The sequence below is a fragment of the Myotis lucifugus genome, unplaced genomic scaffold (assembly GCF_000147115.1).
Source record: "Myotis lucifugus unplaced genomic scaffold, Myoluc2.0 scaffold_97, whole genome shotgun sequence".
NCBI lineage: Eukaryota > Metazoa > Chordata > Mammalia > Chiroptera > Vespertilionidae > Myotis > Myotis lucifugus.
Genome location: NW_005871145.1, coordinates 3,939,791 through 3,967,654, shown reverse-complemented (window position 1 = coordinate 3,967,654; position 27,864 = coordinate 3,939,791). Strand labels below are relative to the sequence as shown.

General features: G+C 38.7%; 1 protein-coding gene and 1 pseudogene across 15 annotated transcripts in view; both read right to left on the bottom strand.

The window, feature by feature from the left end:
• The window catches only part of PHF21A (PHD finger protein 21A), a 161,005-nt gene that overhangs the window by 84,499 nt on the left and 48,642 nt on the right, over nt 1-27,864 (bottom strand). The gene's annotated exons all lie outside the window — the stretch shown is intronic.
• LOC111826704 lies at nt 4,117-4,201 on the bottom strand (annotated as a pseudogene).

Below are 27,864 nucleotides of genomic sequence, written 5' to 3'. Positions count from 1 at the left end.
GTCCCATTCTCTGTCAGTGTACTAGATTTGAACATGCCTGCACACAGTAAATAGGTCATTATTGCTGACTTTTCATGGTGACGATAATACAGTGAGCACTGGATACATGTACTCATGTCTCTTTCTCTTTTTTAAAACATCTACAAAAATCCAACCTCCTTTTCTCCCTCCTTTCTCTGTCACCTCCTTTCTCATTGCCCATCCCCCCCCCCCCGACACAATTTCAAACTTAGAAGTAGAGCTGGTCATATTTTTAAAAACTGAAGTTTCACAACATAAGCACAAATGCTTTTTAGAATACACAGTAGAAACAGGGGCGGGGGGAAGAAATCAGGAGGATAGAAAAGACAAGTCACTCAACAAATGAGATCTTAGAAAAATTTGGAATGTATACAGAAAGTACTATGTTGACAATGATTTGAGCGTTGTGATTATGTCTTTTGAGCCATAACATTCTTTGCTGTACTCTACTAAACATACTGAAAACTGATTGCTTTTTAGTCATCTGGGTCAAATTTATCTTGGGAATATTAACCTAGGGTTCTTCTGAAAGTGAGAAGTTTCTTCTCCTTGCTTTCCATTATAGGCAGGCCAAGATTACTTGCTTCTTTCTGGGGTAGTATGATCTACTTAGTGAGGTACACATGCCAGGATTTTAAAGGTGCAGGTTCTGCCCAATTTGTTGCTTTATCAGCATGCCCATGCCTAATACATAAAGACCCAGATTTAAAATAAATTAGGAAGCATTTCTTGGTTTTACTATTATGCAATTTTGTTTTGTAAAATTTCAAACATACAGAAAAGTTCAAAGAATAGGACAATGAACCCTTAGATGAACCCTGCTCCAAATCTTTCTTTCTTCCCCACAAACCACTTTCCCACAAACCACTTTAATGAAAGTAAACAACATGGTGTTTAATCCTTAAACACTGCAGTAGTAGGCGTTTATATTTCAGAAAGATTCTGGTACCTTATAGTAAAAATATACCCCAGAATCCCTTAAAATTCTACACTATGAGATCCTGGAGAACATTATTGATCTAATTTATTTTTTTAAACCCTGCATGTTTGCTTAACTATTAAAAATGGGATTTTCCACTCTAGCTGGTTTGGCTCAGTGGATAGAGCATCGGCCTGTGGACTAAAGGGTCCAGGGTTCGATTCTGGTCAAGGGCACATGCCTGGGTTGCAGGCTCAATCCCCAGTGTGGGGTGTGCAGGCGGCAGCCAATCAATGATTGTCTCTCATCATTGATATTTCTAGCTCTCCCACTCCCTTCCACTCTGAAGTCAATAAAAAAATATATTTTTTAAAATGGGAATTTCCCCTACTATATTTAATGTGATCTAAGATTTACAGAATAATCTTCTGGAATACAATTAATGTCTAAAGGAAGGCAAATAAATAATTCCTCAGAATGACCAATTCAATAATATTCTGATTATTTTTCAGGATGTGAGGCAACTAACTATAGTGCATATCATTTTGATAAAAGCAAACATATCTCAGGCCTGTGGAAGAGTCACATGAATAAACATATTCCTCAACAGGGCATATGCCAGATTTTCAGGGATACCTGAACCAAACTTTTGGATCACTAAATAAGTTGTTGGCCCTTTTAAATTGGGAGCCAGAATTTGACAATGAGATAAGAAGAAGCCATATTAGTCTGTGTGATCCATGCAAATCTGGGAAAATCTATCAGTTCTTGAGTTTCTCTAGTATAAAGTACAGGACAGGCCATGGACACATTATATGACTGGACTGAAACCATCAGCTCAGTATGCAAACCCTGGGTAACTGAAGGAAAAGATTGGTGAAATGTTTAACATTTCTCCTGGACAAGTAATTTGAACTCTCAGTCTCACCGATGTCCCAAGATATGGCAATCTGGATCTCCAAAAGATCTACCTCTACTGTCCTACCTCTCCTTTCCACAAAAGGTATTTACATTCTTAATTTTGTGAGGATAAGAAAAATGACAGTCACTTTTAAAATGCCACCAGGGGCCCTTAGATATAAGAAACTCAATCAATATAAAGTATACTTTATCTTATCATTAAGTGTGAATAAATGATGTAGGAATAAGATTCACAATGTAACAATGATCCTACTCTATCCAAAGACCTCTTTCAAAGTTATAGAAATAAAACAAGTGTATGTAATTGTGAAATTTTTGCATCAGAAGACACAGGCTACTGTCGTTTATCGTACATCATCATCTTTATAACTTGTCTACCCATTAAAGGTTTGTCTCAAATTAATCCTTTCTGGTTAACATACTACATTCTACATCCAGAAAAGCAAACAGAAAGGCAAGTAAAACCCATATCATAGTCTATTAGCTATTAATATCTGCAGTGCTCTCTCCCTCCACTGGCCTAGTGAAGCCCTGGCTCCTGACGTGATAGAGATGAGCTCTGCCAAACTATTCCCCAGCTCTAAGGCAGTATTAACACGTTATAAAGTGCCAAAAGGGCCATTAAAAAAAACAAACTGACCCACTTTTAGAAGTCAGCAGCTTTTTCCTTCTGGTGAATTATGAATATTTAAATCAGGCAGACAAGTCAAGGAGCAAACATTCCGCCCTGAATGCAGCATGTGCATCCCCAGCTCAGAGCTGAAAGGGTCCTGCTGTCACATACCAACATGGAAATGAATGCTCGCATGGGCCTCCGGAAGGGCAGCTTTCTAATCATTTTCTTGCCTTTCACACTTGAAGTTCCACATTTGGATGTGAGGGCAAAAAAACAGTAAAAGATGGATCCCAGCAACTGCTTTAAATTACATACTTAATGATTTATATCAGGCATAATATAATTTAATTTGTAGTAAATCAAGCAAACTGAGGAAAGGTTAGGTTTGTGGTTAACAGCTGTAAATTTGTTTTTACCTTCGTGATATAGTAACAATGCATTAGAGGAGTACTACATTTGAGAAGATGGTAAACCTATCATAATAAAATTGACTAGAATCAAATTTCAACCTAAGCACTACAGTTTAAATGAGATAAATAATGGCAACTGTCAATATAACACAATATACAGGAAAAAGAACTGGAAAATAAATCAAACTATTCAAAAGCCTACCTACGTTACAGCTATAGGTTCCCTTTGGCTTTATTGAGAATACACTATTAAATGAAAATGTACCTTAAATAAGTGGAAAAATAAATATCAGAAAATTCATATTAAGGTAATAGTAAATCTTAGGATCATCTGTTTCTACTCGTTTATCATTTATAACAGAACTCCAAATCTTTACATTGCCAGAGCCCCCCAGGGATTACTACCTCCCAACCTCTCCCCATCCCCGTTTGGATCTTATATTTTATCTTTCAAACAAACAGCATTTCTAAGTAACAGCCTGTGTAACTTATCACAGTTAAATGTAGGATATTTCTCTTATTCCTTCAGGCAATCCCGGGTCAGGAAGCAATGTTATAAATCAATTTTGCTTCTACAACAACTATCCAAACTCTTTTAAACATTAAACCTGTCCTTTCACTCACAAATATTCCCAACTTATAAGCAAACAGGACAAGATTTCACAATTAGGAAACCAAATTTCCTTTAAGGGGAAAAGCCCCACTTTTTAACTGCAGAGGTGACTTCCTTCTACAAGACTGAGTTTTGATTTAGTATTCCCCAAATACTTAGTAAAACAAACAAAGCAAACAGGACAAGGAAACCTTATTTCCTTCAAACTCATTCCACCCTTCAAACACTCAAGCCTTCCATTCAAAAGATAGGTACTGATCAAAGCTTTCTAAGCACACCTAGTTCTAGGCAGGGGACCCTGTGTTTAATTAAAGCCTTCTAGTACCAGGCCCTATCACACCATTTAATCTTAACTATGTTTGTTTCCCAACACTTTTTTTTTAATCCTCCCCTGAGGACATTTTTCCATTGATTTTTAGAGAGAGTGGAAGAGAGCAGGAAAGACAGAGAAATATCGGTGTGAGAGAAACACATTGACTGGTTGCCTCCTGCATGAGCCCCGACCAGGGCCCGGGCCAGGAAGGAGCTTGCATCTGAGTTACATGCCCTTGACTAGAATCAAACCCAGGACTCTTTGGTCTACAGCCTGACACTCTATCCACTGAGCCAAATTGACTAGGGCTTCCAACACTTTTTATGAAAAAAATTTTGTATACAGTAAAGTTCTACACTTGATCTTAGCCAAAAGGCCGAGAAGCGATACAGTAAAGTTCTTACGTTTATTCTTACACAGCATATTCATTGCTGTATCCCTGCCTTGGCTCACTTGATTCCTCTGACTTACAATACTGCCATTCTTTGCCTTTCTGGATCCAAGTCCCACCTGAGTTCTCAGCCTTCCTTGCCCTCTTAAGGTACAGTTCGTTTGCCTCAGCCCTTGCAGCCCCTGCTTCATCCGGAAGGATGTCCAGAAGGTCGTTTGGCTGTCCGGTCTATTATAGATTACATAGCTGAGGGGAGTTGGGATGGGTGGAGAAAGAACAGAGAGCTTGCCTGTTTCAGCAACTGATGTGTTTAAAGACTTCACTGCTACCCCAGCCTGATTACTTGCTATATTTGACCCAAGTAAGCAAGCTGGGATTTAGAAAAAATTTATCAGAGCTTCTTAAATAAGCATGTCAAGTCCCAGTAAACAGAATCACAAGAAGGATCCAAAGCATTACAAAGTATTTTGAAAAGAATGACTGGAAATCAAGACTCTCTCTCTCTCATTTATTTAATGAAAAAGGGGTAGGGCCTACCTTCAGAGGACTTCCCTGTCTTCTAAAATGCACAGGTGATCAGGCTTAGAGAGCCGTGCTCCTGCCCGCTGTGAGTTCCCTAACCCTCCCATGCTGCAATAAGGATGCAGCAGCCACAGGTCTTAGGAAGACTGGTCAAGGTTTGTCTTCTTGGGATGTGGTCTCCAGAGAAATAAGGAGAAGCTCCTTTTTGGGTTGGACTCAGTGGCCCACGAGTGCACCTCTGGCTCTGTTTTCTTGCTCACAGAGATAAAGCACCATATTAAAACTCAATATATTTGGGGAAGAAAAGATAAAAACACAAAAAGGGCCGTCTTATCTTCAGAAATGCAATTCTCAGCTTTGTGAGCTCTGGCATTCAACTAGCCAGATTACCAAGCTTATTTAAAAGCTGAAGGTTTCAACCGAAGGACTTGTATGCATGCATATAAGCATAACCAATGGTGGCAAGACACTGGGCGGGGGCGGGGGGGGGGGTTGGGGAGGCCGGGGGGAGGTCAGTGGGGGAAAAAATGGAGACATATGTACTACTATTTGTAATACTTTAAGCAATAAAATAAAATTTTTAAAAAAATAGATAAAAGCAGAAGGCTTTCCCTCAACTCCATCTTTTGCTATTTTCAGGGTTTGTTTCCGTGATTGCGCCTGAGCTTGTGTACATGTGCTCCACTCAATTCACACACATCAGTGAACAGTGGCAGCAGAAACCCAGGTCCGCAGCAGGAGGTTTAATTAACTGCACACAGGACAGTGCCAACAGCACTGGGGCCATTTCCCAGGGGGAGGGGGGAAAGGGGGGCAGCGTACCAACGAGGCTAATATGCAAGGGAAATCCACTTCTGGGGAGGAAATGTGTCCCCATCAAGTAAGATGAAAGATTATTAAGACAAAAGAGAACACCCTTTCCCCCCAAAAACCCCAACCACCACAAAAACAAAAACACCCAAATCAAAAAACCTTGCCAGGACAGCCTCGGCAAGAAACTAGAGAAAAGCCAGAATTTACTGTTTTCCAGGGGATGGGTTAGGCTTCACTCTGCTATCTAGTGGGTTATTAGAAGCCACTCTAAGGCAACACCATGCAGGCCTTTCTAATCATTTCACACATCCTCCTCATACATATTCTCTCTCAGAAGGGATGGTAATGGGATTAAGCCATAAGACCAAAATAATATTAAATGATGATGGCGGTGGTGAAGATCTAGGCTGTAATCCAGATGGTAAATGAGCTTTCCACATATAAACACACTGTAAAACTCAACGACTTGGAAGGAAGTCTGCCTTCACCCTGTGAAGTGTCTGGACAAATGAGAGTAGTTTCCAAAGACGCATCAAGGATTTCTCCAGTCTACACAGCAGGACATAGTAAATGTTCAAATCAAGAGCATATATTCAGGAGTTCTGAACTGTTTTCTAGTCTAGATCCAGGAGGACACAGCCAGGTCAAAATAAACAGCTTTACCCTCGATAAAGTTTAAGCTGATCTAAAGTGATTCAGGGGGGCTATTCAAGCATTTTTTCATGTTTAACAAGTGACAAACTCATAGAGAATAAATGCAATTGACCAAATAAATACCACTAGGGGCAAATAAATGAGCAATCGGTATAGTATAGACCCTGCCTGAGATAAAGGCTTCAGGCAAATTATTCACTGCTCGGTGCTCCAGCTCCTCTGGTACCAGCTCCCTCTGTATCCGTAACTCACAGGGATGTGGGGAGGACTAATGTGATGATGTCTATAAAGTGCTTTGAGCTCCTTAGAGAAAACTGATATAAGTGGTTATTATTACATCCCACAGAGGTTGTGAAGTTGTACAACATAAAGGAGAGAAGCAATACTCTTTGATAGTTTATTATAAAGAATGTTTATAGTCTGGAAAAATGTTTTATAATTGTTTTTTATTAGTTAGTCTTTATTCCATGCTCATGAGAAAGGGCTAGAATCCTAGCTCCCTCTTCTGTATAAATAAACCAAGACAGGAAGGTAGCTGACTTTTGAAATGTGGAAGCTATTCTTATCTCCATATTCCAGGTAAGTAGAGCAAGACAGAGAAAGTTGGGTGACTTTTCTAGTCATATTCAAGAGGTGAAAGGGGTTAGCATAATTAAGAATCTGGGAAACATCAACAGTACTTTCTTTGCAATTTTCTGACAAGAGTGCAGTGAGCAGGCAGGAATCAGAGCACCTGAAAGTATATACTTGCTCTATCGTCTATTAGTGGTGTAATCTTAGAGAAGTCACTTTTTCTTTATGTGTGTTACTTTCATCTGTACACTAGGGTTCAGTGGGGATCAAATTAAAGCATGTGAAAACTATGGGCAAGCAATGACACACTGTGCAAATAAGTTATTACCTTTATTAGATTGGTATTCTTATTGAGAATATGGGTTTTCTTAGCCTCTACAACTTTAGTAAAGACAACTCCGTGCCCTCAGATGAAATGAAATATGCAGTAATACTTTTTAAAATAGCTTTATTGAGATATAGTTCACATACCATACAATTCAAAAGCTTTTAGCATGTTCACAGACTTGTACAACCATCACCACAATCCATTTTAGAACATCTCATCACCCTAAAAAGAAACTCCGAACACATGAGCAGTCACTCCTCACTCCCCCGTATCTCTCTCTCTCTCTCTCTCTCTCTCTCTCACACACACACACACACACACACACACTTCTCTCTGCCCTGAACAGTCATTAATCTACTTTCTTTCTCTATAGCTTTACATATTCTAGATATTTAATATAAATGGAATCATACAGTATGTGGCCTTTTGTGACTGGTTTCTTTCAATTAGCATAATGTTTTCAAGGTTCATCTATGTGGTAGCATGTATCAGTACTTCACTCATTTTTTTAAATCCTCACCCAAGGATATGTGTGGTTTTAAAAAAATATATTTTTAATTAATTTCAGAGAGGAAGGGAGAGGAAGAGATAGATAGAAACATCAATGATAAGAGAGCATCATTGATCAGCCACCTCCGGCACACCCCACATTGGGGATAGAGCCCACAACCTTTTAGTGTATGGAATGATGCTCTAACCAACTGAGCCACCCGGCCAGGGCAGTACTTCATTCCATGGTATGGGTATACCACATTTTATTTAGCTATCTATCAGGTGATGGGCTGGTTCCACTTTATGGCTATCATAAATAGACTGCTATGAACATTTGTGTACAACTTTTGTTTGGACATATGTTTTCATTTCTTTGGGTAATATACTTAAGAATGAAATTGCTAAGTTACATGGTAATTCTATGTTTAACAATTTAAGTAACTGCCAGGCTATTTTCCAAAATGACTGCACCATTTTACATTCCCACCAGCAAAGCCTGAGGAGAGGATAACTGAACAGAAACCATAGAAAGAAAACCATTAACTGGGTGCCTGCTCTGTAGAATGACAACTTTTGTCACAGACAACAGGGAAGAAAATGCTTCACATCAAGTTTTAGGAAAAAGGGACACTGGCTGTTGGGGTACTTTCCTCCTTCCTCCCCCCTTGCTGAGGCCCAGGCTATAGCTAAGGGAACATAAGCAGCTTTTTACACACAGACTAATGTTGCTCCAATCTCTAATAGCAGGTAATGCAGAATTTGCGGAACGGGCTTTTAAAAATTCTCTACCATTTCCCAGATTCAGGCAGTAAGATATGTTGTCCTTCTGAGTCTCCAGAATTGGTATGTAAAATGCATTAGCTTTCATATGCCAGGCCCTCACCAGTGCATCAAGCTGAGCCCAGCCCAATACATACATTCAGTACAGGTCAAGCATATGCTAGCTCCAGCACAGTGTATTCCTTCATAGTGGCATCTGTAAACCAAATAGAGGGAAACAGATGGCTTCTAAAAGGGGAAGAGAAGAAAAACAGAAGGTCAGGTAGAAAAGGGTGGGGTGGAGGGAAGAAAGGAATAGAAAGAGGGTAAGAGAAAGGAGAAGCGTATTTTGTGGTTTTGCTCTTCCCACCTGTCATAGCAATCTTGCTGGTTGCCAGCATGCTCCCTTGCAAACACAGCTGCAAGTGACAAAGAGCAGCCCTGTCCTACTCAGGGGGTCCTTTCCATGTTCCATATTGCAAACTGTACTGAAATGTCAATTGCTTACAAGAAAAGAAATGATACACCCATTAGAGCCACGAGTAGCAAACTACTATTTATGTCCAACAAATTAGCATGGAGACCCATAGGTTCCTTACACAGTAACATAAAAGGCTACCCAGGAAACAGCAAAAAGCAACAGATTCAAGAGATTAAGTACTAAAAAATGTGGCTTGTTTTAATTTTGTAGATTTGTCAGACCTGTGATTAACTTAATCAATGTAGGAGTGTCTTCTGTCATATATCTCAGGTAGTCACCCAGGTTCAATTTGCTGTGGGGCTCTGCTCTTTTACAATTAAAAGAAAATTAGCAAGTCTTTCCCCAGCAGAACTGGGGACTACCACTAGGGATTGCCGAGGGAGGGAAATGCTTCACACCAAGTTTTAGAAGAGAAAAATACCAGCAGTTGGGGCATTTTCCTCTTTTTTCCGCCCTTGCCGAGGCCTGAGCCAAAGCCTAGGCAAAAGAAACATAAGCAGCTTTTACACACAGACTAATGCTGCCAGCAGTGTTCCAGTGGCCTTGCTCACGGCAGGAGAAGGCGTAGTGACTAATACCGCTGGGTCTTGTTGAAGAAAAGTGGCTGGCTTCCTTTGATCAACTGAGTGGTGTGCTGATCAGTGTGATTTCCCTGTTCTGCTGACTGTGAGCGTGTTGGGGAGAGCAGGAGAGCTGGCTTCTGAGAGGCCCATGCAGGGAAGCAAATTCCATAGCTGCCGAATCACAGAAAGCAACAAGATACAGAAGAGGGCTGACGTGGAAGCAGACACCTTAGTTCTGCCAGCGTGTGACTCACCGATAGAAGGACGTCTGGGAGGGGAATAGAGTAGGTGCTCCTATAACTAATTCATCAATTGCAGTACTGTACATAACTATTAACCACCATGTTCAAAACCAGAGTCCAAGCTCTTGAAACTATCATTTAGAGAAGTTCTAATCAACTCAGTTTGATGGGGAAGAGGAAAATAAAGAAGAGAGTTAGGATTAATTAAAATTGATAAAACCAGAACTCATCAGCATATGTGGCTCCTGGAACAGTTTTTGCAACAAGGAAGTGTGACCGCACCTGAGTGCAGGACTGCAGCTACACAGGCTCTCTTCTAGCTGCCAGAGAAGCAGCTGCTGGATTAACACAGTTAATCTGCTTGCATGCTATACAGATTTTCCCTAGCAAACTGCAAAGTTTACCTGAAGATAAATATAGCAGAATCCTAGTGCTCTGTTCCCTTCAGCTGCTGCTGAGAAACACTTCTGTTATCTCAAGTTTCATCAGCAGATTGTACTCCTTCCTGGGGAACAACAGCAAAAAGTCGCTTTCTAAAAGCATGGTCTCTGAGGTAAAATATACCATATTTAAATGACTTCTTCCAAAAAGGATAACTTTCCACCTTTAAAGTTTTAATTCTTGATAGCGTATGCGATTTCTTACATTAGATCTAATCACTGCTGCTTTAAAGAGTAAATAGTCAATTGCAAATTGAGCAAATTACTTTGGCTATCCTAGTACCAGAAATGAAATGGATTAGGCCAGCAGGTGGCATGTCATTTCAGTGCTGCCTGGGGGCCCAAAATACAGGTCATTTTTATTCTGGTGACAGCAGGGATGAAAGCCAGTGCATTTAACATTGCCTTCTGCTTCCATTCTCATAGCCATCTTGGGCACAAAAGAGTTTACAGAAGCCCCTAAGCCTGTATTTCCAGCATTTAGGCTACTTCTAGGGCTTCCAGAGTTGAAGCTACCCAAGGAAATCTGGGACATAATATTCTGACTTTGAACTTCAGACACACAAAGCTTCTTGGCCACACAGGAAAGTGAATTCTTTTTAACAATTCTTAAGCATGTCAACATGCAATTCCATACTGTAGGACTTTCCTTGGAGTAAGAGAGTGGCCATCATGCCTCTACTCATGGGGCTTGAGGAAATCGTCCAGTCTCTGCTCCCGGGGAGAGAAACACTGGAGGAAGAAATGGACTTAAGCCAAGAAACAGAAAGGAAGTTGATGGGGTTGTGAAGACAGGCAGGAGAAAACAGAGTGAAACAGGAGAAAAACCCTTCTGTCCAGAAATCAGGAGCCTCTTGCAGTGTTGGAACATTTAAACAACCCAAACACAGCTTTTCTGTCAAGCCTCCATTCCCCCACATGTATTCCAAATTTGTACTGTAGTAGAGTAAAAAATGAATGTAGCCTCCCAAAGCTTGTTCCTCTGGTAATAGTCAAAATTAGATCAGATTATTAATTGTGTCTAAACTTTAAGATATAAGGCATAATACTCAACTTGCCAGGAAGAAGGAAATGGATTTTGATATTAACTTACAAATTTCAGGACTATATGTCTTATTCTTAGACAACTATATTTTTGTAGTTGTATTCTCTTGTCATTTTTAGTCGTACCTACATAGTAAAATAGAAAATAACATCAGCTTTAGAATTAGAAGTCTAGGCTCAGTATACCTGTGTGTGTGTGCGTGCGCACGTGCATCTACCTAGTATCATTTTCGAGAACTACTTCTCAGTACATTTAATTCATCTAGAAATAATCTAAATCCTGCTTCAGAGGGCCACAGTGAAGGATGACTGGTTCAAGAATAAACCTGAAAATCATGTCCATATCTTGTGCTGGTGTTTCCTGAAAACAACAACAACAAACCTTTCTCTCTTCACTGGGGTTGACAAAATGGCAAGTTGTAAATGAAAAGCTGCCAAAGGCAACCACTGCCAGTACAGGACAGCCTGTATCCACATAAAGCCAAAAGGAGAAAGTTGTCCTAAAACACAGTTTAAGCCCCTAAATCCGACCATGCCCGAAACCAGCTACATCCCTGAACTACTAATTATGTAAGTCAATACATTCTCTTTTTTGCTTCAACAATTTGAGTTTTTTACTTGAAACAGAGTCCTCACTAACACACCAGCCAAATAACCTTGGACAAGTAACTCAGTCCCACTGTGTATCAGTTTTCTGAACTCTAAGGAGGGGGAGAAATCATGTTCGTTTACTTTACAGAATTAAAAACTGTTAAGTTCTACACAGGAAGCATTGATATTTTAACTAAAACAGACTGTAGGGATAGAAGAAATAAGATATTCATGGGCTAAATTGCTCCTAGCTGCTAGTGCTGATAAGATAACATTCTACTTCTATTAGTTTTCTCATCATTTGCCCTGGTAGGGCCTGTGAAATCTTTATCAAACCAGTTAATCACCTAGTAAATCTTTAAGTATTTTCCCTTTTACTTTCAGCTGACAAGACTTTCCACCTTCTTGGACATCTCTGGACAAGCTACCTGAGTGGCAATACCATGATGGCTGAGCAAAGGGAAAATTAACAGTTCCATTTTCAAGATGTGTGTGTGTGTGTGTGTGTGTGTGTGTGTGTGTGTGTGTCCATGATGCATACACACATGCTCTGGGAGATGAGGTAAAGGAAAAATTCTCACATGAAGGCAATTCAGGGATGAAAAGATGCTATTTCTATATATGAAAATCTAAATGCCTCAACTAATAATATACTAAATTAGTATTCTAAGAGCAGAATTGAACTAATTCAAATTCATAATGATATGTTATGTGTATTTTGGAATTTGTTGTAGTGTCCTGAAAAATGCTTGGTTTCACAGGTTACATCTCTCATAGATAGCAGAAAGAATAAAAAAGTTTCTGTAAAAATGTACCTGACCTACAAAATATTAATATGAAAAGATTATTAGTGAAATAAATACCTAAAAGTAAAGGCACTAACTTCTAGTCCTCTTGTAAGTGATATAAGTGGGAAAATAAACAAGAAAACCACAGCTATATTTTGTAAGAGCTAGGAAGAAAAATAATGAATGCACTACACTTTCAACTTTCAAAGTTTCTGGGCCTAAAGATTAAGTATGAAATCACTCTTAAGAGTAGATTTTATTTCAAGATGTCAATACCTTTGACATTAATTTTGTTCATCCTATATAATAAAAGCCTAATATGGTCAGTGTCTGACCATTTGACCAGTCACTATGATGTGCACTGACCACCAGGGGTCAGATACTCCAACCAGTAGGTTAGCTTGCTGCTAGGATCCAGCTGATCGGGACTGAGCGAGATGGGCCAAACATGCCCTGGAGCCCTCCCGCGGTCCCTCCCCAGCCCTGATCATGCACCAGTGGGGGTCTCTCGGCCTGGCCTGTGCCCTCTTGCAATCTGGGACCCCTCAGGGGATGTTGGGGAGCCAGTTTTGGCCCGATCCCTGCAGGCCAGGCTGAGGGACCCCACTGGTACAGGAATCTGTGCACCGGGCCTCTAGTTATACATAAAATTATAACTACATGCTATGACTGGTACAAAGAATGCCATGGTTCAGCATTTCCTAACCTTAATCAGTGTTTCATATAAGCTGAACACTAATATTTTATTTTTTCTTTATTGATTAAGGTATTACATATGTGTCCTTAACCCCCCATTGCCCCCCCCCACCCTCCACTCATGCCATCACTCCCCTGGTGTCTGTGTCCATTGATTAGGCTTATATGCATGCATACAAGTCCTTTGGTTGATCTCTCCCCCTTACCCCCACCCTTCTCTACCTTCCCTCTGAGTTTTGACAGTCTGATTGATGCTGCTCTGTCTCTGGCTCTGTTTTTGTTCATCAGTTTATGTTGTTCATCAAACACTAATATTTTAAAGCAAATAAAGGATATGATGCTTTTCTAGAGGTTTCTGACTCACTAAAATATTTCTGAAAGCTAAAATACTTTGGTAAAAGTTGCATACTTTCTAACTATAGAGAGGAGTCAAAGAAGAATTTCAATTATTATCTTTCTTGACATTTTTTTCTAAAAGGAAAAGCTGGAAGTCAGAATATTAACAGTCATTCTTACAAATTACAGTATGTAGTTTTTTCTCTAGCAAGATTCAAACAAATCATTAGCTCTGTCAAACCAATACCGCAGAAATTTGCTCCCAGGTGTTTCAGGAATAAAAATGCTGTGTCAAATTGGCTTGGGATTATTGGATTTGGTTTGGGCAATATCAAACAACTTTAACTAAAATCAACTTGCCTTTTCCTACACATCTTTTTAGGCTCCCCACACCCCATCCTGAGATTCTAACTCAACTGGTCTATGATGGAGCCCTAGCTGCAGTATATTTCAAATGCTCTCCAGGTGACTCTAGGGTACAAGCTAGGCCTGAGAACACCTAGTTTACACGTAGATGTGGCTTTGGTCTTCAATACAAAGACTAGATTTTATTTTGATAATTATCCTACTACTATTGAGAAAATCATTACTATTTAAATCACTATACTTTCACTAATATACCACTAGATGTGTAAGCTCCTTAAAACAGAAACCTTATCAGCCAAGTTCAGCACTGAGGCCAAGTTGAATGCCTAGTACATAATAGGTGCTCCATAAATATTTGTGAATGAATGAAAAAAAGTTATCTCAACCAGCCCTAGCCAATTTGGCTCAGTGGATAGAGCGTTGGACTGTGGACTGAAGGGTCCCAGATTCGATTCTGGTGAAGGGCACATGCCTGGACTGCAGGCTTGATTCCCAGTGCAGGACATGCAGGAGGCAGCCTATCAATAATTCTCTCTCATCACTGATGTTTCTATCTCTCTTCCTCTACCTTCTTCTCTGAAATCAATAAAATAAATAAATAAGTTACCTAAATCAAGGCAAAAAATTTGTTATGCATATCTAAGCATTTTACTTTTTATTTTTTTTTAAATATTTTTTTTATTGATTTCAGAGAGGAAGGGAGAGGGAGAGAGAGATAGAAACATCAATGATAAGAAAGAATCATTGACTGGCTGCCTCCTGCACACCCCACACTGGGGTTAAGCCTGCAACCTGGGCATGTGCCCTGACCTGGAATCAAACCATGACCTCCTGGTTCATAGGCTGACACTCAACCACTGAACCATGCTGGATGGGGTAAGCATTTTATTTCAACTTAAATGCACATCCACTTGCTAATCTAGTATAGGACCAGGCCTTTTGTTTGTATGGATCTACATGTTAAAAGAGCATCAAAATATCTTTTTTTCATAAATCATAACCATGATGCATCCAATACTATTTTCATTTTGGTGAGAACTTAAGACATTGGAAGCAATCTGAAGGTAGAATCTAGGACATTAGTATTTTACTTCAATTTACTTAATTGGGCAGCGTTATTTTACTAACTCACATTTATTAACTCTTTCCAAAGCATTTAAAACTTGGTTTTTCTGGGAACAACTTGGTTTTTTCATAAGGAATTGTTTTATGTAATAGTTCAATTACAATAATAACAAATGACATATACAGTTTTGGGAACAAACACAACTCACTCTTGATAACCATTCTACAACTGATGGGAGACGTGTGTGAGTACCCTACACAACCACCTACTGGCCACAGGCATATAGAGGGAGTGAGAAATGACAGTTAAGCCAGTGTCAGCTGAGATTTTTTCCTCCACAGAGCTTTTACTGTTATACAAATGTTGGCAACAGGTTTCTTCCTATTGACCTTTCCAATTCCCTAGAGCAGTCAATTCATCCTTTCAGTAGCAGATCATCTGAACTAAGGCCCAACAAAAAGTATCACCAAGTCTCATATACTGTACTGCATCATCGGAGGACCATCAGGCATAGAGGCAGCAGGAGTCAGGGATCTCTTAATACAAAACACCCCAATGAGGTACATCAAGATTCCCTAGTTCACAGGTAAGGCATTTATAAGTAAACTATTGTGGGATCCATTTAAAATATAATAGAACATGAGCCTAAAATCCGAATTTAAAAAATGCTCAACTCATTATTTTACTTAGAATCTTTGTAGTAAAAGCCTCAAAAAGAAACAAACAAGAATAGGTCTGTTTTGCTTATTTCGAATCAGCTCCCATTCGGCAGGTGTCTCCAAAGAGGACATTCTGGCAACAAAGAACTACTGCCACCAGGAGGCTCTACAATGTACCTTATATTGAAAGTCTTGAAATTTAAAATGCTCTTGTTTCTTTATAGCTAATGTGATACCTTTGCAAATACACAAATTTCCATAGAAAGTTTTTTTAAAAAATAAAGTTATAGCATTCCTGCTCCTTACTCCTAGGTAATAAGACCTCAGATTTTGAATGTTATCTTGTAATAAAAAAAGATAAGTATTAAAAATTTTTTTCATTGGGTAGCAATTTTTAAAATTTAAACCTTTCCCAAGCTGATAATTCCAACCTTATTCCATTGGACATCTGGAAGAAAATTCTGAGACAGACTTTGCATTTTCAGGATCCATGACAAATGAACTAAAATTATTTCTGGGTTAAATCTGAAAGTGATGACAATGGAAAAATAAAAACTTTCACTTTAAGGATCTGTAAACCTTGATTATTTTCAAATTAGTCTCAGCTGGTATCAGTCAAGATTCTAAGGATCTGGATTTTTTAAAAACTGGTCCTCATTAACATTTTTTTAAAAGGAGAGTGGAGAAATTTTTAACAACTGTTAATTTCTAGGATTCGAAACTTGCTCAAGATGGACATGTCACTTCTATTTTCCATGAAATTTTTTAACCTGTGTGTTTACTTCACCAATAATGCCTCTTCCAATCAATAAATCAGGAGCTAGTTGTAAAAATAGAATGTAGATTTCATAGATACTCCTGTTTAAAAGACCGTTAGACAGGGAAACACATTAAGATCTGCTATAGAATACTTGTGTTTCCTGTTAGTAAACAAACCATGTGCTGTCCTTCTCCCCAGGGCTCAGTTCCTTAAAACAGTTACATTATTCACAAGCACAAATAGTTTTTTAGCCTTTTGCTGAGCTGATGGGTTTTTTACTTGTCTATTTTAAAAACTAATCAAGTGCCACATTTTATAAAGATAACTGATTTTATTTGCTTTAAACATAGTAAAAAAAATCAAGAGAAAGTACTGGGGGGAAAAAAACCCAAAATGCTAGCACAAAAAATACTATTGATATTAATCTGTTTTTGATTTACAGAAAAAATGTAACTGAGGGTTTTCCCCCAAGTTCATATTGTGCTTGATTAAAGGAAATGACAGAACAGTTCTTTTCACTACATCATGTCCAGTGGGCTATTAATGCTCAAGACCTCTTTGGTTCCCATCTTAGAATGACATAGCACTTGCTGTATCACTGCACATTCACATAGCTACAATCGTGGGTGTCTATGAGTTTTACAAGAGAGGGTTTCCTATCATTTTAGAATAGCCTTTCTCAATCAGGATTCCTCACTGGAACGACAGAACACAAAAACTTAATTCAGTGATTATTTTTTCAATAATCACAAGGATAGTACGTAACTAGTACTACCATTCTAGATCCATAGGAATGTTATTTCAATACATAGAAAAGATCCCAAGAGTTTTAGGGCCTGCCGAAACCGGTTTGGCTCAGTGGATAGAGCATCGGCCTGCGGACTGAAGGGTCCCAGGTTCGATTCCGGTCAGGGGCATGTACCTGGGTTGCGGGCACATCCCCAGTAGGAGATGTGCAGGAGGCGGCTGATCGATGTTTCTCTCTCATCGATGTTTCTGACTCTCTATCTCTCTCCCTTCCTCTCTGTAAAAAATCAATAAAATATATTAAAAAAAAAAAGAGTTTTAGGGCTTAATTTTCCCATGGAATCAGGTTGGTTTAGCAACTGCAGACGAGAATGAAACTTCTTGAATTATATAGGAAAACATACTTTTTATTCTCCATGTTTTGCTTCATGAATAGAGGGGGAAAAAGAGAGAATTGGTGTCTCTTTTAAAATGTCATCTAGTCCAATTCTGACTGGTTTGGCTCAGTGGATAGAGCATTGGGCCAAGGACTGAAAGGCCCCAGGTTCAATTCCAGTCGAGGGCATGTACCTTGGTTGCGGGTTTGATCCCCAGTAGGGGGTGTGCAGGAGGCAGCTGACCGACGTTTCTTTCTCATCAATATTTCTAACTCTCTATCCCTCTCCCTTCCTCTCTGTAAAAAATCATTAAAAAATGTTATCTAGCCTAGCCGGGTGTGGTTTTATGGTTGAGTGTCAACCCAGGAACCAAGAGGTTACCGGTTTGATTCCTGGTCAGGGAACATGCTTGGGTTGTGGGCTTGATCCCCAGTGTGGGGTGTGCAGGAGGCAGCCAATCAATGACTCCCTCTCATCATTAATGTTTCTATCTCTCTTTCCTTCTCCTTTCCTCTCTGAAACCAATAAAAAATACATTTTTAAAGGTATCTATAATATGGCTCAAGCTGAAATAAGTAAAATCAACTCCAGCAGCAGCAGAGTCTCACAGGTGTGAACAGGTAGCAGGCTGCTTAGAGCTTGCCCAGCTCACTTAACGGAGGTTTGCCCCATCCTAACTGAGATCACATCTCCTGAGAAGGCACTACCAACTGACCCTGGCTTCAATGCAACACACGTTTTCCAGGTGAAAGCCAACTCAGGACAGAAAAGTATAAAAATACGATTCTTAGGGGAATTTTCCTCTAAAACTCTAGGCCTGCAGAGCACATTTTCAAGTTTGTCACCTGATAGACTTAACTGTTAACCTGACTGATGGGTACAAAACTCCTAGTGTCTGGCAAATAGTGAGTGCTATATAATTGTAGGTATTCTTAACAGTATAGTTAACATTAATAGTAATGAAAACAATAGTACAAAATGCTTTGTTTTCAAACTATACAAGCTGACCCTCTGATCTTCACCTAACAATCTCTGCTCTAGCAATCCTAAACTACTTGCTTAAGTTAGAGCCCTTTACACAGAACAAACAAGTCTTCACAAAAACATGTGAAAAACATTTACTTACTCCGGATCCTGTCATTTTTTACTTACCTGGAAAAATGTCTAATCTGTTCTTTATGGAAATTCAAAACATTTCTTTTCCTACTGTGCTAAGGTTTTTCTGTCAGTTAATTTTCCAACGGGAGAAGAACTCTAGTTCTGTAACATTCTACCTATGAGGAAGCCTTATCAAATGTGAAGGACCTCAAGTATATCTGTAGAAAACCAACTTAGAGAGCCACTGCCTGAGCTCCTCCACTCTACTGCTGCCCTACCACAAGGGTGAGGCAAGGGGGAAGGTTAAACTGATAATATTCTAACACAACAAGTATCATAACCTCACAACTTCCAATCACTTACTCAGAAAAAATGAATGTATATATCCAACAAAGGAAACATTATGTGTTCCCTTTCTACAGTAGGCTTAACTGTATTTTGGTAAAATAAAATCTGATTGAGACTTTAAACGCACATTTTAAATGTCAGTTCAAAATGTATCAAACTTCTAACACATGACTAAAAGAAAGGGTATGACTTGGTCTTCAGGACTGACATGCTCTCAGCACTGGGCATATAAAAGGTGCTTAATAAGTATTTGCCAAATAAATTGATCATTACAACTTTTCATTTACATTCAAGGTAGAATTCTATCCAGCATGTTAAAAAGCGTATCTTTTACAAAAATTACCCTAAAAATGGACAGAACCTTTCGAGAGAGCGAACAGGTAAAACATAGGTTTCAGAAATGTTTTGGGATACCTGCCTAACTCACAAATCCTTTTCTCTAAGAGGTGCTTCCTGGTCTAGCCGGTCTACTGGTGACATGGTCCCCTGGCCAAAGAGAACAAGCCAGTGAGTCTGGGATGGTCTCTTGAATAGAAAAGATAGGAACTTAGGAACTGTGCAGTAGCCAGAAGCCTTCTGCCTGCCATGTGTTCAGAGAAACTGAGAAAGCCAGTCTGTAGAGAGGGGAAATGAAGCAGATGCAGAGGAGGACAAAGGGACACAAGAGACAGAGACTCTCCAGTTCCAGTCCCCAAAGCTGCCGCTGGGTTCTTGAGATGTCCTAATATGGTTCCAATCAATTCTCCTTTGTGCTCAAGCTAGTTCTAGTTAAGAGTCCTTTACACAGAACAAACAAGTCTTCACAAAAACATGTAAAAAACATTTATTTACTCCGGATCCTATCATTTTTTACTTCCAGGAAATAATCAAAATTATTGTCCAAATAATTTATGTCCAAGTATGTACACTGCAGAGCTAGGCATAAAACAGTAAAATACTGGGAACAATCCAAATGTCTAAAAATAGTGAACTGACTAAACAAACTCTATACCCATATGACAGGAGACTATCAAGCCACTAAAAACTAATATTCTTGAAGAATATTTAAAAATGGGGAGAAATGCTCAAGTCATAAAAATAAGTATTTAAAAAATAATGAGTGTAATACCAACCTCGATTCTATTTTTAATACAAATGTATGGCATAGAAAAAAGAAAAAAAAGAATCTAAAACATGGAAGTAAAATCACAGCTAAATTTTATTTTTCTCCAAATGAACATGCATGGCTGTTAAAATTAGAAGAAAAAATATTTTAAGAAATTATAAACTACAACCCCCAGTGCCAATAATTCAGTCTCCTCTCACAGGTCTGGTAAAAAAAAGTTATATTGTATTAACAAATTTAATTATTAAAATTTAACTCATTGACTTTAAACAAGAAACTCTTTTGAGCAGGTGGATTTTAGTAGGAAGGAAAGACTCCCAGCCATCCTATATAATAAAAGCCTAATATGCTAAGTGTCCAGTTGTCCGTTCAACCAATCAAAGCATAATATGCTAATTATATGCTAAGGCTGCTCAACTGCTCACTATGACATGCACTGACCACCAGGGGGTAGACACTCCAAACGGTAGGTTAGCTTGCTGCTGGGGTCTGGCCAATCGGGACTGAGCGAGAGGAGCCAGACACACCCTGGAGCCCTCCCTGCAGTCCCTCCCCAGCTGGCCAACCTTCCGCATCCCTCCCTAACCCTGATCGTGCACCAGTGGGGTCCCTCAGCCTGGCCTTCACCCTCTCACAATCTGGGACCCCTCAAGGGATGTCGGAGAGCTGGTTTCAGCCCAATCCAGCAGGCCAGGCTGAGGGATCCCACTGGTGCATGAATTTGTGCACCGGGCCTCTAGATATTTATAATTTAGCAAACATTCAGAGAGATAAGCTTTAGAAAGCAAGCAGCCCTGAAACAAAAGCAAAAAGAGCAAACAGTAATCAAGGAAATGGGTACGAGAGAGCCACTGTGACCTAGCCTTGTCCTATTTATACACTTCCCCTTTCACTTGACAATCTAATAAATTATTTCTCAACTAGTACAATCCATCTACTCCTTTAAATAAATGTAAATATCATATTCTTCTTTGATGTTATTTTAATTTAAAACAGTCTTGAGCCACATGGCCTGGATTGCCAACTCTGAAACACTGGGCATGTGACTTAACCTCTCATCCATAAAATGGGGATAGCAGTATCCATCTCCTAGGGCTACTGTAAGAATTAAATGAAATAGTGTATTTATAGCACACAGAGAAGTGTCTGGCAAATAGTGAGTGCTATGCAATTGTAGGTATTCCTACAATTTAATATTAATAGTAATGAAAACAATAATACCAAATGCTTTGTTTTCAAACTATACAAGCTGACCCTCTGACCTTTACCTGACAAAATCTCTGCTCTAGCAATCCTAAACTACTTGTTGACTGAATATGGCCTGCTGTTACCTATTACCGTGCCTTTGCACATGCTGTTCTTTCTGCCTGTAAGGGCTTTGTCCACCTAGCAAATCCCTACTCATCGTGCAACACTCAATTCCGATATCAGCTTGTTGTGAAGACTCCCATAATGCCCCACCAAGATAATCTGCATTTTCTGTATGCCACACATATTCTAACTTCAAATTTATTATAATTGTTTACATGTTTAAATCCCCTACAAAAGTCTGAGCTCAGTCAAAACAGACTCTAAATATACATTTGGCCAAAACCGGTTTGGCTCAGTGGATAGAGCGTCGGCCTGCGGACTGGGGGGTCCCGGGTTCGATTCCGGTCAAGGGCATGTACCTGGGTTGCGGGCACATCCCCGGTGGGAGATGTGCAGGAGGCAGCTGATCGATGTTTCTCTCTCATCGATGTTTCTAACTCTCTGTCTCTCTCCCTTCCTCTCTGTAAAAAATCAATAAAATATATTTAAAAAATATATACATTTGTTGGAACTTAAATAATTCAGGGAGTAATCATGTATTCATTTACCAAGAGTATACATGGATGAACAAAACAAGTAGAAGTCCCTGGCCTCCTGGAGCTTACAGTTTCTGGGCTTTGAGTATGGTCCTAGAAGGTATTAGTTTAAGTGCAGGAGGGACTAAATCCTATAAGTAGTAGTATGCTTTATTATGTTTTACTATTATTATTAGAGCCTAAATCTATTCTCTATTCCAAAGAGTAGAGCAACCAACTAAAAAGGACACATTCTCTCTCCTATAGACTCTTACGGAATGCCTTAACCAAGCTTCAGAGTCACCATGCGGCTTGCACTAAGGAAAATGCAAAGGGAGTGTTAGAGCAGAGCCCCTAACACAGCCCAGGATAGATGGGAGGCCAAAGACTTAGCAGATGACCTGTCTCAGGTGTCCAGATAATTCCCCAAAGACTAAATAAATATCCTATCTAATAATATTCCAGACTTTTGCTTTTTTATTTAGTTTTCTTTTTTGTTCTATTTCTATTTTTTTATTGATTTGAGAGAGAACAGGGGTTTGGGGAGAGAGAGGAAGAGAGAGAGAGAGGTTTGTTGTTCCACTTATTTATGCATTCACTGGTTGATTCTTGTATGTGCCCTGATTGCGGATCGAACCCGAAACCTTGGTGTACCAGAACAGTGCTTTAACCAACAGAGTTACCCAGCCAGGGCCTATCTCTATTTTTTTTTTAATTTAAATTCTTTATGTTGAAAGTATTATATATGTCTCCTTTTTCCCCCATCGACCTCTCCACGCCCGCTCCCACCCCCCGATTTCTAATTGAATATATACACATAGCTTTAAAAAAAAAACAAAAAACACCTGCCACAAGGCTTATAATAAAAACAGCAGTCTCTTGCATCGATCCTCTCCAACTCTCTCGTCGTGTGCCTTTCAGGAAACCACTTTCAACTCACATATTTTTTCAGGTATTTGTCTTATTTTAAATTAAATATTCATGGTTTCTTGCTTTTTCACTTTAAAAATTACTAACTGAATTTCTACTACAGATAACTGAAATCTAGTTCTTATATTACCTTCTCTTCTCCCACCCCCTATGCCCATTACAGTCATATCACAACTTTTAATTAAATCCATATTTAATAAGGTCTGTATTATCAGAATCATGTGAATAACTTTAATTCGTGAGACAATTAGTATATTACAAGTCCAAAGAAGCTATAAAACATCTCTACTAGTAAATAATGGCTCAAAACACATCATGTAATCTATCAGTGCATTTTTTTCTTCGTTGTATCTTTCCTAGACACCTGCATCCTCCCGTCCAAAGTAAAATGGTTGTTCTCTAAACCTACAGTACAACAGTCATCTAGACTTTCTCCCCTCTTCAAACAAGGGACTTTTTTCATCACCTTTTGTATTGGATTCCCTGTTTTCTGGATCCATGTTTTAATCTTTATTGGTTTATTTACTTGTTTTGGCAGAGAACAACCTCCAGTAGCTTCCTCAATAAAGGTGTATGGATACCAGGCCTGAGTGGCTCACCTGGTTGAGCAGTGTCCTGTGCACTAAAAGGTTGCTGGTTTGATTCCCAGTCAGGGAACAGCCTGGGCTACAGGTTTGGTCTCTGGTCAGGGTGGGCACAGAAGGCAACCAATCAATGTTCTGTCTCTGTCTCTCTCTCCCCCTTCCTCTCTCTCTAATCATGTCCTCAGGGGAGGATTAAAAAAAAGGGGGGCGCATGACTAATTAGTTTTGTGCCCTTGCATATTGACACAGTCTCTATTCTACCCTCAGACTCGATCAAAAGTTGGGTTAAGTGTAGAATTCTACATTGGAAATTACTGTTTTTCAGAATTTCAAAAGCATCATTCCACTTTTAGAGGTGATAGGTATGTTCATTATCTTGGCTGTGGTTATGACTTCACTCCATCAAAATTAAACTATTTTTTAAATGAATGTTTATTTAACATGAATTATGCCTCAATAAATTTGTGAGAGAGGGAGCAAGAGGGAAAGAGAAAAAGAATCCAAAGTAAAAGAGGCTTTAAAAAAAACAAGGTGCTAAAAACGAAAACTGTGGGGCTGGCATGTATGTAAGAGGGCCTTCTCCTTACTCAGTGTACAGTAGACCCTTAAGCAACATGGGGTTAAACTGTGTGGGTTAAAAATTCACTTACATGCAAATTTTTTCAAAATGTATGTACAGTAGTGTAAATGTATTTTCCTTATTATTTTTAATAATTTTTCTCCAGCTTACTCTATTTAAGAAAACAGTAAGTAATGCATATAACATACATATGTGTTCATTACCTATCTATATTATCGATAAAACAACAGTAGGGTATTAGTAGTTAAGTTTTTGAGGAGTCAAACGTTATATGTGGATTTTTTACTGCATAGGGGGTCAGCGCCCCTAACCCTCACGTTATTCAAGGGTTAACTGTCTACCCTTTTTCAGTGTGGTACTCACTCCTGTCCTAGACTGCTATACTGTGCCTAATATCTTTGAGTCAAGTGCCTCTCTGGTTAATTTCTCTAGAATAAGAGTTGGCAAACTTCTTCTATATGCTGGCAAGTTTTCGTCTCAACTACTAATTCTGTTGTTGGTGGTCCCAAAACAGTCATAGACAACATGTAAATGAAAAATGTGGTTGTCTCTCAGTAAATTTATTTACAAACACAGTTGGCAGGCCAGATTTGGCCCAGGTGCAGGCCAGAGTTTGCTGATCCCTGCTCTATAAAATCATACTAGTCTTTCCATCTCCAGAGAACTAATCAATCTCTCCTTAGAAGTGATGGCTATAAAATGTTTTATTAAGTGAAAAAGATAACTAAGCAAGTAAAAAGGGAAAGGGAAGTCGTAAAAAAGGAATACTGGAAATTTTAAGTCATATAATCTTATCAGCTATAAGCATCACATGAGGCTCAGGGGCAGTATTCTGATAACTTGCAAACACTGTTTCAACTAATTAACTCACATCTAGGACAAACAAAAATCAGCATAAGTAATGTGTATGTCTCCAGAAGTTTTATGACAGATGTTCACAGACAGTTCCAAATGGTTACTTGCCTATCTTGACATTTGTTGGGTTTAGGTATGAATAATAGTGTGGGAGATTTCTCTCTAGATTTTTTAAAAAATGAAATAAACATTCGCATCAACTGGACCCATGGTTTCACATAAATATTGCAGAGGAGGGATGAACTAGACTAAATCCTAGGGAACTTCTCAACTCTGAATAGAGATGAGGTCAGAGTCCCGTCATAATTCAAGGATCTCTAAGAAAATAACAATTCTAAATTCTAATGTGATGTGCCCATCATGCTAGTTTGGTTGTGAATGAGAGAGGGTAACATTCTATGGTTACTGGTATCAGAGGCTAGAAATAATCATGTATCAGATCACCATTATTGGATTACAAAAACTAATTTACTTACTTGACTCCAAAGCAATGAAGCCTAAAGGCAATGTAATTATTGTGCCTAATGTCCTATTTCAAAAATATTTGATAGATAAAGGTCCACAGAGTAATTTAAGAATTTACTAAATAAAAATGAATGAACAGTACAGTGATCTGGATTCTAGTCCTGAATAGGACACTGATTAATTATATAATCATAGCTAAGTCGCAAACAGTCTATGTCCTAGTTTATGTATTACAATGATGTCCTCATGACTCAATTAAATGAGAAATGTTCTAAGCTTCTCTTTTTCCCAAAAAAATGTTTTTATTGATTTGAGAGACAGAGGGAGAGAAACATCAATGTGAGGGAGAAACATCGATTGGTTGTCTTCCATACACACAACCTGGGTTTGTGCTCTGCCCGGGAATCGAACCGGTGAGACCTTTCGGTGCATAGAACAGCACTTGACCAACGTAGCCACACCGGCCAGAGCTAAGCTTCTTAAAAGAGTAGTACTTTACATGTAAGATGAAGGTGTTACATGAGATTAAGTTAGCTACCATAACTAAAACCAACAATTTCCATTCAAATAGAACTTACCTCCAAAAATATTTAGTGGACTCAATAGATACATGTCCATTAACTCCTAAAAGGCATTACCCAAACATTACATAAATAAGGAAACAGACATATAAATTATTTAATAACTCAAAAAATCTATCAAGTCTGTTACAGGGTCAGGAAGAGAATCAAACTCCCAGTGTCCCCTCATACGAAATCCATTGTTCAAGTCACCTACTTAGCTTAAATTATGTTGTTCTATGCATCAGAAACATAATTAGTTATGACAGGAACAGAAACTTCTCTCCCAAAGGCTTCAGGATTCATTTTACTAAAATATGTTCATATTTAAAATGAGAATGGTTCCATAAATGGAAACTATTTATTAAAACCAATAAAATATTTCATCTTGTATTAGGTTACACATTAGGCAAAAAAATAGAGACTGTAATTTTTTAACATAGAGTCAGAAAAGCAAACCAATAGCAAAGACCAAAGACTATAAAGAGGTCTACCTTCCAAAAAGGATTAAGAAAAACAGGAGAAAGTGAAAGAAAAAAAAAACCCAAAACCAAAAGGTAACTCTGTGGAATATTATGGAATATTTGTAGCAAGGTCAAACGGCATGAAAAATATACCCGCAGAAAGCATCAGATACATATTAATCCATCTTCCAATAAGCAAAGTGCCCCACCCCCCAGGCTATCTCCTGGGAAAAACTAGATATTCTCATATATGCTGTTAATTTGAAACAGCATTTTCTGGAAATAATTAGTAAAAGTTTTTTTTCCAATACAGTAAAAGTTTTTTGTTATACCCATTGACCAAGGATGGTCAATGGATTATTACTCTCAATTCTTCATAATCTCTCTGTTATAAAATTATAATCCACACCCTTTGTCTTGGCCTAATGAAATGTTCAAAGAATTGATGCCAGCAGAGGCTTAAAACATGTTTCAGTAGTTTGGCTTGTTTGTTGCATTCAGGTTATAAGCCATGAAATGAGGATGGCCCAGGGAGCTGCTGCCTCTTCATGCTAGGTTTCAGAATGAACACTTTGGAGTGGACCTAACCCAACCTGCAGTCTGGAGGCAGGAGCAACCAACCCACCCACAAACTGAAGTAGATGTGGCTGGCCAAGTCCAGCCTCTATCAGGAGAAGTCCACGTGATCTACAGACCCAATGTGAAAATAAACACTTAGTGTTATAAGCCCCTCAATAAAACACTGGTTTGTTATACAGAACTGTCATGGCAGTAGCTGACCACTATACCCAGTAATCTCATACCTAAGAATCTATCCCAAGGCAATCACAAAGAAACAGGTTCACAATACAAAGGTGTTTATCACAGCAATATTTATATTAGGGAAAAACTGGAAACATCCTACCATCAACTAATAAAGGATTAAATAAATTATGATCTAGCCAGACCATTAAATATTTGAAGCTACTAAATATCATGTTTTTAAAGAACATATTCATACTTTAAATTTAAAAAGCATATAAAACAAGATGCACTGTTTTAAAAAATTATATACAAATAGAGAAAAAGATCAGTTGGATAAAATAATTCATTTAAGAAACAAATGCTTTTCTTTGCTAAATGTTATCTTATACTAAATAATACTAAGTATTATACTCAAAGTAAGACAAACATGTTCCCTGATTTCCTGGAAATCATAGTCTAGTGAGGAAGACAGATACTTTAAAAAATGATCACATACATGTAATTCCAAACTGTAATAAGCTATTGTGGCCGAAGTTACTAATTATCGCCAGCATGTTCCCCCTTCTTACTCAGTACCACAGTCCCTGAGTTTTATTTGGCGGTAACCACTTGGAATAGATTACACTTCTGACTTTCCTTGCTCCTAGTTGACTAAATTCTGACCAATGGGATCTAATTTGGAAGTGGCCCGTGCAACTTCCAGTAAACATCCTTAAAAATAAAGGAGTTGCTCTTTGTTGCTTTTCCCCCTTCTTACCAGATGGAGCAGCTATTTTGGACTATGATGTGGAGGCTTCATACTGA